The sequence below is a fragment of the Dermochelys coriacea genome, chromosome 11, assembly GCF_009764565.3.
Source record: "Dermochelys coriacea isolate rDerCor1 chromosome 11, rDerCor1.pri.v4, whole genome shotgun sequence".
Lineage (NCBI taxonomy): Eukaryota > Metazoa > Chordata > Testudines > Dermochelyidae > Dermochelys > Dermochelys coriacea.
The window spans coordinates 45363110-45375729 of NC_050078.2; the positions used below are offsets into that span (position 1 = coordinate 45363110).

The 12620-nt window shown below is 41.8% G+C and overlaps 1 protein-coding gene across 14 annotated transcripts in view; it reads left to right on the top strand.

The window, feature by feature from the left end:
- The window catches only part of OSBPL6 (oxysterol binding protein like 6), a 213892-nt gene that overhangs the window by 33180 nt on the left and 168092 nt on the right, over positions 1 to 12620 (top strand). For 3 of the 14 annotated variants that reach the window (XM_038422141.2, XM_038422145.2, XM_038422142.2), the window contains exon 3: positions 485 to 580. The exons of the other annotated variants lie outside the window; for them this stretch is intronic. The gene's annotated coding sequence lies outside the window, so the exon portion shown is untranslated. The remainder of the gene's footprint in view (positions 1 to 484; positions 581 to 12620) is intronic. 14 annotated transcript variants of the gene reach the window in all.

Genomic DNA, 12620 nt, shown 5'->3' on the forward strand with positions numbered 1-12620 from the left:
GTTCATTAGCAAACAAAGTTACATTGTATGTTTCCAAAATTATTCACTTAATCCTCATAAGTATATCGCCCTACCAAACAGCAGAGTTAAGTATTTGATCAGTTTAGGTTAAAGTGATAATTTATTACTTAAGGAGCCTTTGAGTCTGGGCTGTAAAAGTACATTGCACCTCCCTCTCTCTCTTGTGTACATGCTGATGAGGCACCCATCTTCAAAAATTGTTGTGAAAACCCTCAGGAGGGTTTACCATTAGTGTCACGTACAGGTCTTTAGGTGACCTAATCATCTAGAGTCAATAAATGTGTCAGTTCCACAGAGGAGAGAGGTCTCAATTTCTTTTTGTTTTTGCATAATTTTTGTTTTTCACATACTGCAGTAGCAGTTCTTCTACACACATAGTTACAGTCTTGGCTTTCAGATCCTGTTTATTACTGAATTCTGTACAATAAAACATGATTACACACACGAGTTGTGTGTTTCTCAGGTTCTCTCTCGACCATCTTCAACACCTGTGTAATGTGCTGAACTCGTCTTATGCTCCTCCTCTCGGGCAGGACTTGCAGATCTCAAAAGAACACTGGTGAGTTCCATATGTATAGAGCCCTGCACAGATACAAAAATGTGGATCTGCATCAGATGCACATCCACCAGGATCAACCTGCGATCCGCTAGCTGTGTTTTACCTGTATCTGCATCTGCACCTGCAGCAACAAGTCATCTCACAAGGGCTAGCAGTGGGAGTGGGGGGAAGGGAGTGAGTGGGGAAGTGGGGTCTTGCAGAGAAGAGGCAGCATGAGGATGGGGTCTTGAGGAGAAGGGATAGCATGGGGGGAAGGGGCGTTGCATTGCGTGCTGCTCCCGAGGGCTCGCGAGCGATGGCACACGGCAGCAGCAGTGCGTTTTGCATCACAGTGAGGTGGAGGAGTGGGGCACCGGGGCCCTGCCTACTCCCATACCTGTGGCTGGGGGCTGGCCCTGCTGCACAGGAACTGGCAAGCCCAGGACTGGGAGCATGGCCAGTGCTGCCTGGCCAGGCCATGGTGGGGATGCTGGCACTGTCCGAGGGGCCGAGCTGTTGGACAGGAAGCGATGCGGTGAGTGGGTGCTGGACAGTCCCGACTCTGGCCTGCCGTCCAGCCACTGGCTGACAGCCACGAGCACGCTGAGCCCCCCGGACTGCCTGAGCTGGATGCTGCGGGCCAGACGCCTCCAGTGAGTAGAGCCTGCAAGGTTGTATCTGTATCTGATCTACTTTCTGCAAAAATGGTTTGCGGATATCCGCATCCATGGATGTGAAGCGGATATCCTGGATTTGCAGGGCTCTACATATGTAATGCTAAAAGATGGGGAGAGAAAAGTCTTTAGCTCACAAGTAGCATAAAACTGAACAAGTAGCATAAAATTGGAGCGGGTAGCATAATGGTGAAAAATTTCATTAAAATATTTTTCCTAACATTTTTAAAATTTGAAAACCAGTTACTACTACTTCATACAGCAACGCTGGGTGGCATGGTACGGAATGCATTTTTAATAATGACTCGAGACATTTTTTAGTCTTTTATAAAATTTGGAGAGAATATTTCCAGTATTGTATTCCAAAATAATTGCTTTATGCAGTAATTTATTGGGATTTTTACATGTAATTTTTATTAATAGTAATGGGAATTACACAGGTAAATCTTGGAAAAACTATGGGAGAACACAGTTGTCCACATATCCATTCAGGGGACACCATCATAGTGCCTGATCACATCAGCCACACTGTCAGAGTCTCATTCACCTGCACATCTACCAATGTGATATATGCCATCATGTGCCAGCAATGCCCCTCTCCCATGTACATTGGCCAAACTGGACAGTCTCTATGTAAAAGAATAAATGGACACAAATCAGATGTCAAGAATTATAACATTCAAAAACTAGTCGGAGAACACTTCAATCTCTTTGGTCACTCGATTACAGACCTAAAAGTCGCAATATTAAAATAAAAAAACTTCAAAAACAGACTCCAATGAGAGACTGCTGAATTGGAATTTAATTTGCAAACTGGACACCATTAAGTTAGGCTTGACTAAAGACTGGGAGTGGATTTGTCATTACACAAAGTAAAACTATTTCCCCATGTTTATTTCCCCCTCCCCCCCCACTGTTCCTCTCACGTTCTTGTCAACTGCTGGAAATGGCCTATCTTGATTATGGCGACAAAAGGTTTTTTTTCCTCTCCTGCTGGTAATAGCTCATCTTAACTGATCACTCTCGTTGTAGTGTGTGTGGTAACACCCATTGTTTCATGTTCTCTGTGTATATAAAAATCATCCTACTGTATTTTCCACTGCATGCATCCGATGAAGTGGGCTGTAGCCCACGAAAGCTTATGCTCAAATAAATTTGTTAGTCTCTAAGGTGCCACAAGTACTCCTGTTCTTTTTTCAATGGTGAAAGGGTAGGGTGGTATGGCTTTTCTAGCCACTGGCAAACCAGGAAGCGAGGCACCTTATTTCTGATCTCCTATAAGACGTGTTAGATTGTTGGGAAGACGCACTTAGAAATTTTTTTTTTAAAATTATATATATATAGTTAACTAATTTTAAACAACTACAAGCTTTCTGGTAGATCCAGCAACAAAGAATGGTCCTGTTGGATGTTTGCCGTAACTTGTGGCCGAGTGTTGGTGTTAAAGTATAGCATGGTCCTTGTCTTGTGGAGGCTTGGCACAGTGGTTATAAATATACTCCCTGACACTTTAGAAATAAAAGTCCACAAGTGGGAGCAGTTATATTAACCGTATAGCGAATCGGGTGATATTGCTAAATACTTCATCACCTTTGAGAGGTTGTGCATGCTCCATGCAATTCCTGATGATCAAAAGATGACCATTTTGGGTGCAAAATTGACGGAGAAATTTGGACATATTCAATAAGGTGCCAAAGGGTGATGCTTCCAATTATGGTAAATTTAAGGAATTGGTTTTGAAACGGTTTCAGATTATACCTGACACTTTTAGAGTAAAGTTTAGAAGCCTTAAGAGAGGGGCTGGATTAAATAATGTGGTTTATGTGAAGCAAATGAGAGATCTACTGGATAAGTGGGTGAGGGGAAAAGGTATGATAAACTTTGAAGGAATGTGTGATTTGGTTGCTCAGGAACAGTTCCTGAATATGTCTAATGATCATGTAAAGCAGTGTTTATGGGATAAAAAGGTAGAAACAGCCAATGAACTTGCAGTTTATGCTGATAAATTTGAGCAATCCCAAGCACCTAGTAGGAATAAATCACAGGCAGAGGGGTTAAAGGTCCCCATTTTACCCCTGGGATGAAGGAGGGTGGATGGGAGGCTGGACACTCACCTTTCCCAAGTTCATTCCTCCAGTCCTCATCCCAATCTCCTGTAAAAGCAGAAGAGCCCAGAAACTGCTATCGTAATTCCACTCAGCACCTGAGGAATAAATGCCTTGTGGTGAGTGGGAACAGGCAGCAGCCAACTCATGGAAATGCTGTTACCCAGAGTACAGAGGCACCTCAGGCAGTTGCCACTTATCCCATAGAATTTGTAACGGTTGCCACTGCACAGCCAGGCAGTAAGCACATGAAGGCTGTCAGAATAAATGGCAAGGAACTCCCTGCGTGGAAAGATACTGGTGCAGAAATCTCTGTGGTCAGGATAGACCTGGTTCAGGAGAAGGAGATACTGCCAGGACCAGATGGCAGAGCTTTTGTTAGTAGGAGGTCACAAAATCCTTGTACCTTTGGCTAAAGTGCACATGGAAACTGGGGATTTGCAAGCTGAATTAACCATTGCTTCAGTCCCTCAGAATCCTACACAAAATCTTTTGGGGAATGACTTTTTTAATGTGGCTAGGGCTGTCCAGGGGTCTATCAGAAGCCAGGAGGAATCTTGTGCTGAACCCCAGTGTGAAGGAGCAAAACTACAGAAACTATTGAGGAAATGGGAGAGTGTCTCTTTAATTCCTCTACAGCCCTCAAAACAATTTGCTACCAAAAGTGGAGTTCTGTAAAACTAGCTCCGGTCAGGCAGCTTTCCCCTCAGGGGATAGGAGTGTTTTGCCTGTCAGTAGGGAGTCTCAGAGTAGCAGCCATGTTAGTCTGTATCCGCAAAAAGAAAAGGAGTATTTGTGGCACCTTAGAGACTAACAAATTTATTTGAGCGTAAGCTTTTGTGAGCTACAGCTCACTTCATCGGATGCATACAGTGAAGTGAGCTGTAGCTCACGAAAGCTTATGCTCAAATTTGTTAGTCTCTAAGGTGCCACAAGTACTCCTTTTCTTTTAGCAGGGAGTCTGTCCAGCTTGCTGGCTGCCAGGAAGTGGCAGTTAAGCAAGGAACAGAACTCACTCTATAATTCATGGGAAAATGTGCCTAGCAGAAAGCCCAGAGAAAGGGGGTGGAATCCTGGGGACTGCTGTGGTGGTTAAGGATTCTGTGGACTCTGTGACTGGAGGCAAACCCAATTCAAAGAGGGAAGAGGGTACAAAGCTTACCAGTGAAGGGTCTATTCCGGCTGTTAGCTGTGAGCCCATGGCTAAACGGGGCAGATTCCGCTCTAGAGAACACAGGTGTGCGCCTTAGAGGGCGGCCCGGAGAAAGATGTAAGAAGGAATGTGGGGGAGTGTCTCCCCACTTATTACAGTAGAGGGTTTTCCCAGGAGAAATTTGCTGGATCTGCACCTGCACTCCTAGGCATCTCACTGGTGGCTCAGGTTTTAACAGAGAACTGTGTAACTGACCTCCCTGAGAGGAGCAGCCATACAGCTGACCTCTGGGGAATAGAGAAAGGGGTGACCAAGGGCACCCCAATCCAGGTTCCACTATTGAAAAATGTTTGTACTTGAGAAAACGGACTTTGTCCTTTTAAGGTGGGGGCTGGGTGTGGATTCTTTGCATGGGCTTAACCCTGGAGAAGAAATGCAAATCCACAGGGTATGGGCCAGTAGCATACAAGGTCCCCATATACCCTTTCCTTCAGGGTGGATTTGATTTAAATCAAATTGATTAAAATCACTAGTCAGGAAGACTCGATTTAATCATGGATTTCTACAAAAAAGTGCATTTTTGGGGCTGTTATAACCTTAATACATACCGGTATTCTTCACAACTCGGAGATGGATGTAGGTTTCATTTTTAGAAGGTACACACTATACATTTTTAAAGTGATTTATTTTGAAAACTTTTCAGATTAGTTTTACATCTATATCAGAAAATGAATGATTGTTTGGTTATTTCATTTAGCAAAGGTAATGAAGCAGATATTTATATGAACTCATTGGGAGGTGAACTATCTCGAATTCAACAGATTAATCATTAATATTTGGGGGATTTTCTTGCTATGCTGTATTAGAAGGAGAACATCACCTGACAGACATTTAAATTGTTTTATTTAACTAAAACAACGTTATGTATTCTGGATTTTTTTTCTTCAACAGAAAACACATAATATTATAACAAAACAAGCATATGAATTTTTAAATTTAGTTAAACATCCAGGTTTTTTTAAAATCAGGTTTGTTTTTGTTAAAATTGTTTTTAACTAAAATAGTTAAATGAAATATATTTAAAAAAACCCAAAAATTAAACCGACTGTGTCAGCGAGGTCAACATGAGAAACTTAAAATATTGACTTCTGCAGCTAACTCGGTCATCTTTACCTTCTTTTTCCTGTTTGTTCATTATCTGGAAAAGAAAAACAAGCTTTCCTGCTTTTTCAGGTCTCAAACGATTTCTCAATTTGGGATGAATTAGTCCAAAAGAAGAAAGTATTCTTTCTATACCGGCAGAAGAAGCTACTGCTGTTAAAAGTGAGATTATCACTTCAACAGTCTCTGAATCCAAGTGCTTAAGTGACTTCCACCAGTTCACTGGTGTGACTTTCTTTAAAACATTATCCGCATACATCTATTTCTTGAATGGTTCACCCTCAGCTCTGAAGTTTATTATAATTGGCATTATGGAGGGATGATTGCTGGATGTCCATGTCATAGCCAACTCCTGTTCTTCAGCAGTTAAGGTTTGACCCTGGTACTGAGTATTGAGAATTTTTGCAAGAAAATGAGCTGGAGATGGTGCTTGTCCCATTCGTTTTTTTTTTAATGCTTGTAATTTAAATCTGTCATTGAATATTTCTCTTTTTAACATCTATCTCAGTTCCTTCCAAATTTCAACAGCGTTAGCAACAAAACTGCTATTTCCCTGCATTTTGTTCAAGGCTACAGAAACTTCAGGGTTCTCAGCATGTGTTCAACATTCCTCTTCAGCCCAATGGTGAGAACTTTAGCTGTGACAGTGCCATCTATTTTTTTTCACTATTTTATTCACAAACTGTCATCAGATTAGGCCAGTTCTTGATATCATGCTCTAAACAGTCCACTACTGAGTTCCATTGCACGTCTTGTGGGAGAGTTTGCTTGGTTCCTCCCACTTTTTTCAGAGTGGCTGCTGCAAAGTGGTTATTATGGAAGCATTTTGCAATTTCAACAACATTTGCCTTTATTTCTGGAACACAAATGAGCACTGCAACTGTATGTTGTTAGCTTGGGACTCTCTTCCCTCTCTTCTAAACAATTTCTTCTCATCTGGGAGACATTTGCAGCAGTGACTGTGACCAAGCTGCGTACTAGACATTCAGATTTTTTTCCCCACAGTTTGTTATAGCTTTTACTGCTACTTCTTGTAAGTATTCTGCTGTGTGTGCATTTCCTGATGTATCAATTGTTTCTGTAAAGAAGACATTCCCTTCTTCTGTTGTCACGTAAGCACATACAACAGGATTATTGTGGACATTGCTCTACCCATCAAGACTCAGGTAAACAATTTCCCCCTCTAGACCTTTTGCACACTGCTCAATTTCTCTTTCATACACTTGATCCAGCAATTTTCCTGCAACATCTGCTCTGTTGCATGGACTGTATCCTGGTCTTAATGACTGAACCATGTTAATGAAGTGTGGGTTCTAAACATACGGAAAGGAGAGTTTGTTACATAAACAAACCAGGCAATTTTTTCATCAATTATCTCTCTTTGTAATCTGCTGGGTTTTATCACAAACTTATCTGTTGTTGTTGTTTTGTTTCTCAATGATGCAGATTTTTTTTTCTTTTTGCTACGGGTGATATGCTGTGGCTATGTGACATACATGATGTGACTGAAACAGTATCATTGGCAGATAACTCTGAAACTATAGAAAATGATGGTGACCTTGAAGGTGGATAGTCTTCAGAATCCTGTATGTTGAGAATGGATTCGCCTAAACAAAATAAGTCAATGCAGTTATTTAATTATTATTACCACATTACTCATTTAGTATTACTCATTGCCAGGGCCATCCCTAGCTATTCTGGGGCCCTATGCAGACCCCCCGTGGGGTGTGTGTGTGGGGCCCAGGTCTCTGCTGGGGAAGCAGGGCTGGCTTGGGGGACGGGGGGGGAACCACCCTCCAGCACTCAGCGGCGGCATGGCTGGGTTGCTGCACTTCCCGCCACGGGTGAATGCAGGCCCAGCCCTGCCTGCACTATTTTAAAGGTGAAATTGTAAATGGAAGATCTGCCTATTTCAGCGATTTTTTTTTTTCATCACAACAGCATCTAAAATGATAGTACCATAGAGTAACAACTATAGTTTTTGCTCAAACATGAGAATTCAAGAATAGTCCAGAAGGAAGACAGGCAGTCCTTAAGAAAGAAGTATGAAATAAAAAAGTTTACCAACCTGAAGATCCTGCAAGTTCAGACATGTTCCTTTCATCATTTTCAACGCAGCTTCCTCCTGAGAAGGAACGCTTCTCATGATGTTGTTTCATTTGGGAAACCAGGTCTTGCATTTCTTTGTTGCACTATTTGCATTTTGAACGCTTGCCTGTCTCACCCACAGGTAGAGAAACTTCCTTAAAATATTCCCAAAATGCTGTTTATAATGACAATAGATGGACAAATTTTCCAACTTTTTTTTTTTTTGATTGATGGAGTTCTTTTAAGATGGGTTATACAGTTTAAAGGTCTGTTAGCAGCATAAAAATTTGAATTTATCAAATTTTATTTATGTGACACTGTTTCTGTTAATTATGAATTGGACTTTCAGCAATGCCGGTCTCTTAGAAGCACAAGTCCTATTGAAGATAAATGGGACTTGTGCTTCTGAATAACTTAGGTAATTTAGGGCAGGATTTTCAAAAGTACCAACTTCCCTCCACTCAGTGTGCTGTGTTATACTAGGTATACTAGATTTTAGGCCCTGATCCTGTACCCAAGTGTAGGGGGTCTGTGCTAGTGAATCCAGGACTTAACTGTTAGCGAAGAAACTAAGGACGAACCTGGTCAGGTAGTTGCTGTTGTTTTTATTAAACACCCAACACTGAGTTTGATGGTGTAAAAACATAAAGAATGAGGTGGCTGTTTCCTGAAGTGTTTACAGTTTCAGGCCCTGCTCTTGCAATTGTCTTTATGTGGGAAAACACTTGCACCCCTCAGCAAGGAACCATTTACTTTTTGGGGGCTCTGCATAGGAATGTGGCTGTGCGCAGTCACTAGCCTGGATCAGAGCCTACTTAGACCAGCAACACAAAAATGCAATAGGAGATGCAGAAGATGGTGCAAACTTAGAATTTAAGAAAAAATGAAATGGAGTGTTCTCAGATTTAGTGCCCTGGTGAGTGTTTATGGGCCTCCTGGAAAAAAAGTGAGTCCTCAGAAGAGATTTGAATAACAAATTCAAGAAAATCCTGGTCATTGTAGAGAACTCAGTGATTAAATTATTTGTTACAAATTTTTCAGCCATCCTGCATCCTAACTGTAAGATTAGAAACATCCTAACTGTTTCTCTTTGTGTTGTTTATACCTTCACATTAGGCATATTGAAGCTTTTTATGACCACTCATGTCATTTGACCTTCAAAATACCTTCCTTGTAAGTTATGGTGATGTCTTAATATTTAGGCCCTCAGGCCCTATCCACAAAGGGATTTAGGTGTTGCAATGCCTAACTTCTAAATGTTTAGTAAATCACAGGAACAACACTAAAAGAAAAGGAGTACTTGTGGCACCTTAGAGACTAACAAATTTATTTGAGCATAAGCTTTCATGAGCTACAGCTCACTTCATCGGATGCATTTGGTGGAAAAAAAAATGCATCTGATGAAGTGAGCTGTAGCTCACGAAAGCTTACGCTCAAATAAATTGGTTAGTCTCTAAGGTGCCACAAGTACTCCTTTTTCTTTTTGCGAATACAGACTAACATGGCTGCTACTCAGGAACAACACTGTGATCCACAAAGCCTGAGATGGGTATCTTAGACTGTGATCCACAAAGCTGGCACCTTGGCGATGAGCTGCCTAAGCCCACCAATAGAGATGCCGAAAAGGGGAGGGGGTGCTAACCCCCACTCCTCTCATGGAGTTAGGCATGACTGGGTTGCAGGGAGGCATCTATTTCTGCTAGCGATCCACAACTAGGAACCTCTCTCCTGGAGTAAGGTGGTGTAGGTGCCTAAAAAGTGTCTTGTTAGGAGTCTGCTTCAATCCACACAAAATGGCTGGAGGACGAGGTGGTGCCCACTTCATAATTTTTAGCTCAGTGGTTAGAGCATTCACCTGCGATGTGGGAGACCCAGATTAAATTCCCCCCACTGCCTAGTGGGGAGAAAGGATTCGAATGGGGGTTTCCCATATTTCTCAGGAGAGTGCGCTAACTACTAAGTTATGGAATATTCTGGTGTGCGTCTCCTTCAGTTTCTCCTGTTGAAGCTGTTCCACTTTGGCTAAATAATGAAATAGTCATTAGAACAGATGGAATGGAGCCGAGGTCTTCTACCTCCCAGGTGAGTGCCCTACCCACCAGACTACGGAGTCACTGTCATGCTTATTCTCCCTCTGACCCAATGACTCTTTCAGTAGTTATACACAGTGGAATGGCTTCAACAGGAGAGACCGAACGAGCCCCACATCAGAGTATCTATAGCTCAGTGGCTAGTGCACTCTCTTGAGAGGTGAGAGCCCTGTTCAGATCATTTCTCCTCCTCAGGTAGAGGTGGGAATTGAACACTGGTCTCCCACATCACAAGGTGAGTGCTCGACTGGGATAAAAGTTAGAAGGTGGGCACCAACACCACCTCCTCCTTTTGGCTAGATTTTGAATGGGACCTGATCTGGTAGGTGGCCTCTTGAGCACAGCTATGGGATTGGGCCCAGTGGGCAAGATAGGCAGATACGAACACGTATCATCCCGCACTTCTGGGATTGCTCTGGGACTTAGGTACCTGAGTACCTAGAGTGGGGCAGCAGTGCGTATGCTTGGAGGTAGAAACACAGGCAGCTAGAAACCTTTATTTGAAAAAATGTGGGTACCAAGTGAGATTAGGTGGCTAAAGGTTTAGGCAGTAGCCAAGTGGAAGTTTTGTGGGTCGCAGTGGAACCTATGTCTGGGATTTAGGCACCTAAGTATCTTTGTGGATCTGGGCCTTAGATACAAATTGGGTACAGTATACAATCTGAGATTGATGATGTAACAGGCAAAAGAATAAAAATAGCCATGACTTTAGAGTCTGTTCGAAACCAAGAGATTAGTTCTTGTTGTGGTCAGGTTGGCAGGCCAAATATACAAAGGGGAAATCTCTTCAAAACAAGAAAGCAAAACTGCCCTATCTGGGCTCTTCTCTACCCCAGTTCTTCAGCTGACAGCCCAGAAGGGCCTGCTCAGTATTGCCAATCCCAAGTGTTCAAAAATCATGACTCAGTCCTCAGTAAATTATGAGATTGGCTTAAAAATAATGGAATTTTATAAAAAAAAATAAAATTGGGGTTCTTTTTATTTGCCTTCTTGATTTTAAACCTTTGAACTATACTCGGGCCATATTTTCAGGCCTTTCTCTGCAACCCATGAGGGCTAGAACTTTTTAAAAAAATGAAAGCTGAGATTCTCACTTAATCACATGACTCTGAGTAATGGAAAATCCTTAAATACTCCTCCCCCTTTTGGGATGCCTTGTCAGATGCTGAGCAACAGTTCCCAGACACTTGCTCAGGCTGAGAGGTGTTCAAGCCCTCCCTGCACTTTGGGATTGTGTCCTTGAGCCCAGAACAGTGACAGGGTTTCTTCCTCAACTCCCAGCTGCCTTTCTGAGGCCACTTCCTCACAATGAGCCATATTCACTGTCCCACAGGTATGTTTCTTACAAAAAAAAATCCTTGAACAGGGTAGTGCTGGCTCCAGTGGCTTTCTGTACTAGTTTTAAAGGGCCAGTACAGCCTGTTAGAGGTATTTGACATTTTAAGCACATTTCACTATCGCCTAAAAATATGATCATATTGTGAGTTCTGAAAAGTGTTCAGGCTAACAGCTATGATGTATTTCTATTTTTAAAAAAAGCTGCAAAAAATTACATGCAGTGTGTCAGGTTCCCACAAATTGCAACGTAGAATATCAGTTCTTGTTCAGCTGATGCCATTGTATATTTTTCATTAAAAAAAAAAAGGTGTGAGTGGTCCCTATATTTATCAGCTAGAAATAGCCATTCTCAGTGCAGCCAGTTTGCATTTTGTCTTTGCATTTTGCAAACTCTGTGCTTAGATATTTATCAGCTTGTTATGTTTTCAAATCTTTTTTTGGATTTAAAAGATGAACCCTAAAAGGATGATAGAATTGAGATGGATCTTGCAAACCTTCTCTTGCATGTTCTGTTTGGAGGGCGGACAGTATTTTATTTGAGGAATATGACACCTGAAAATGATTCTTATCACACGCTAGCTTTTCTAATGCAGTGTATGGTGCTATGTTTATAGTCTCAGTAGTATAGTCTGTGTGTGCTCTCAATAAATACCAGTTCTACTGTGGTACAGTTCTTCAATTTATTTTTTCCAGATTAAAATATTACTATTTATTTATCACCAACAAGGAGGTTCTCTTCTTAATACATAGACAGCAAACCAAATGCATTTTCATTTTTTGTTCAGTGCTGTTTAAATCATTTCCCAAATTTCCCACGCACTTCCTTCTGAAATATCCTCTGAGTTAGTTCTATATTAGGAGTGGCTTTTAATTTTTCCGTAGTCTCTTAAGCATTGTACACCTTAGATTCCCATTTCACATACTTAACAAGAGTGACAGAGGACCAGATAATCGGTTGGTAAAATGCAGATTCAAATGTCAGACATACAGCAAAAGTCAAGTGGCTTTCTCTCTCATTAATTTTGTTTGTGCTAGGTAGGGGATTGCAGGCATCTGAGCAGGATGTGGAAGGCAATAGGATTTGCTTCACCAGATTAAAGAGGTTAAGCATCTTAGGGCGAAAGTATTCTATCCTATGAAGAGGTAAATCTTGCAAACAGTGGCGTTCAAACGGGGATAAGCTTTAGCAGACAGCACAGGATGTTCATATTTGCACATTATTGCAAAAAGTACCTGAAGAGCCTAAATGCTGGAGGGGAAAGGGCCTATGGTATGTGGCTGCATCACACTTTTGCGACTTGCAGCTCTGCATTAAGATAATGACTATTTTAAAATCTCATGCTTCGGAGCTTCAGCTGGTCACCTGCAGGGGTCAGGAAGGGATTTTCCCCCGACGCACAATTCATTGGCTAGAGGTATATTTTTTTTGTAGTGCAATATAATTTTTATTTT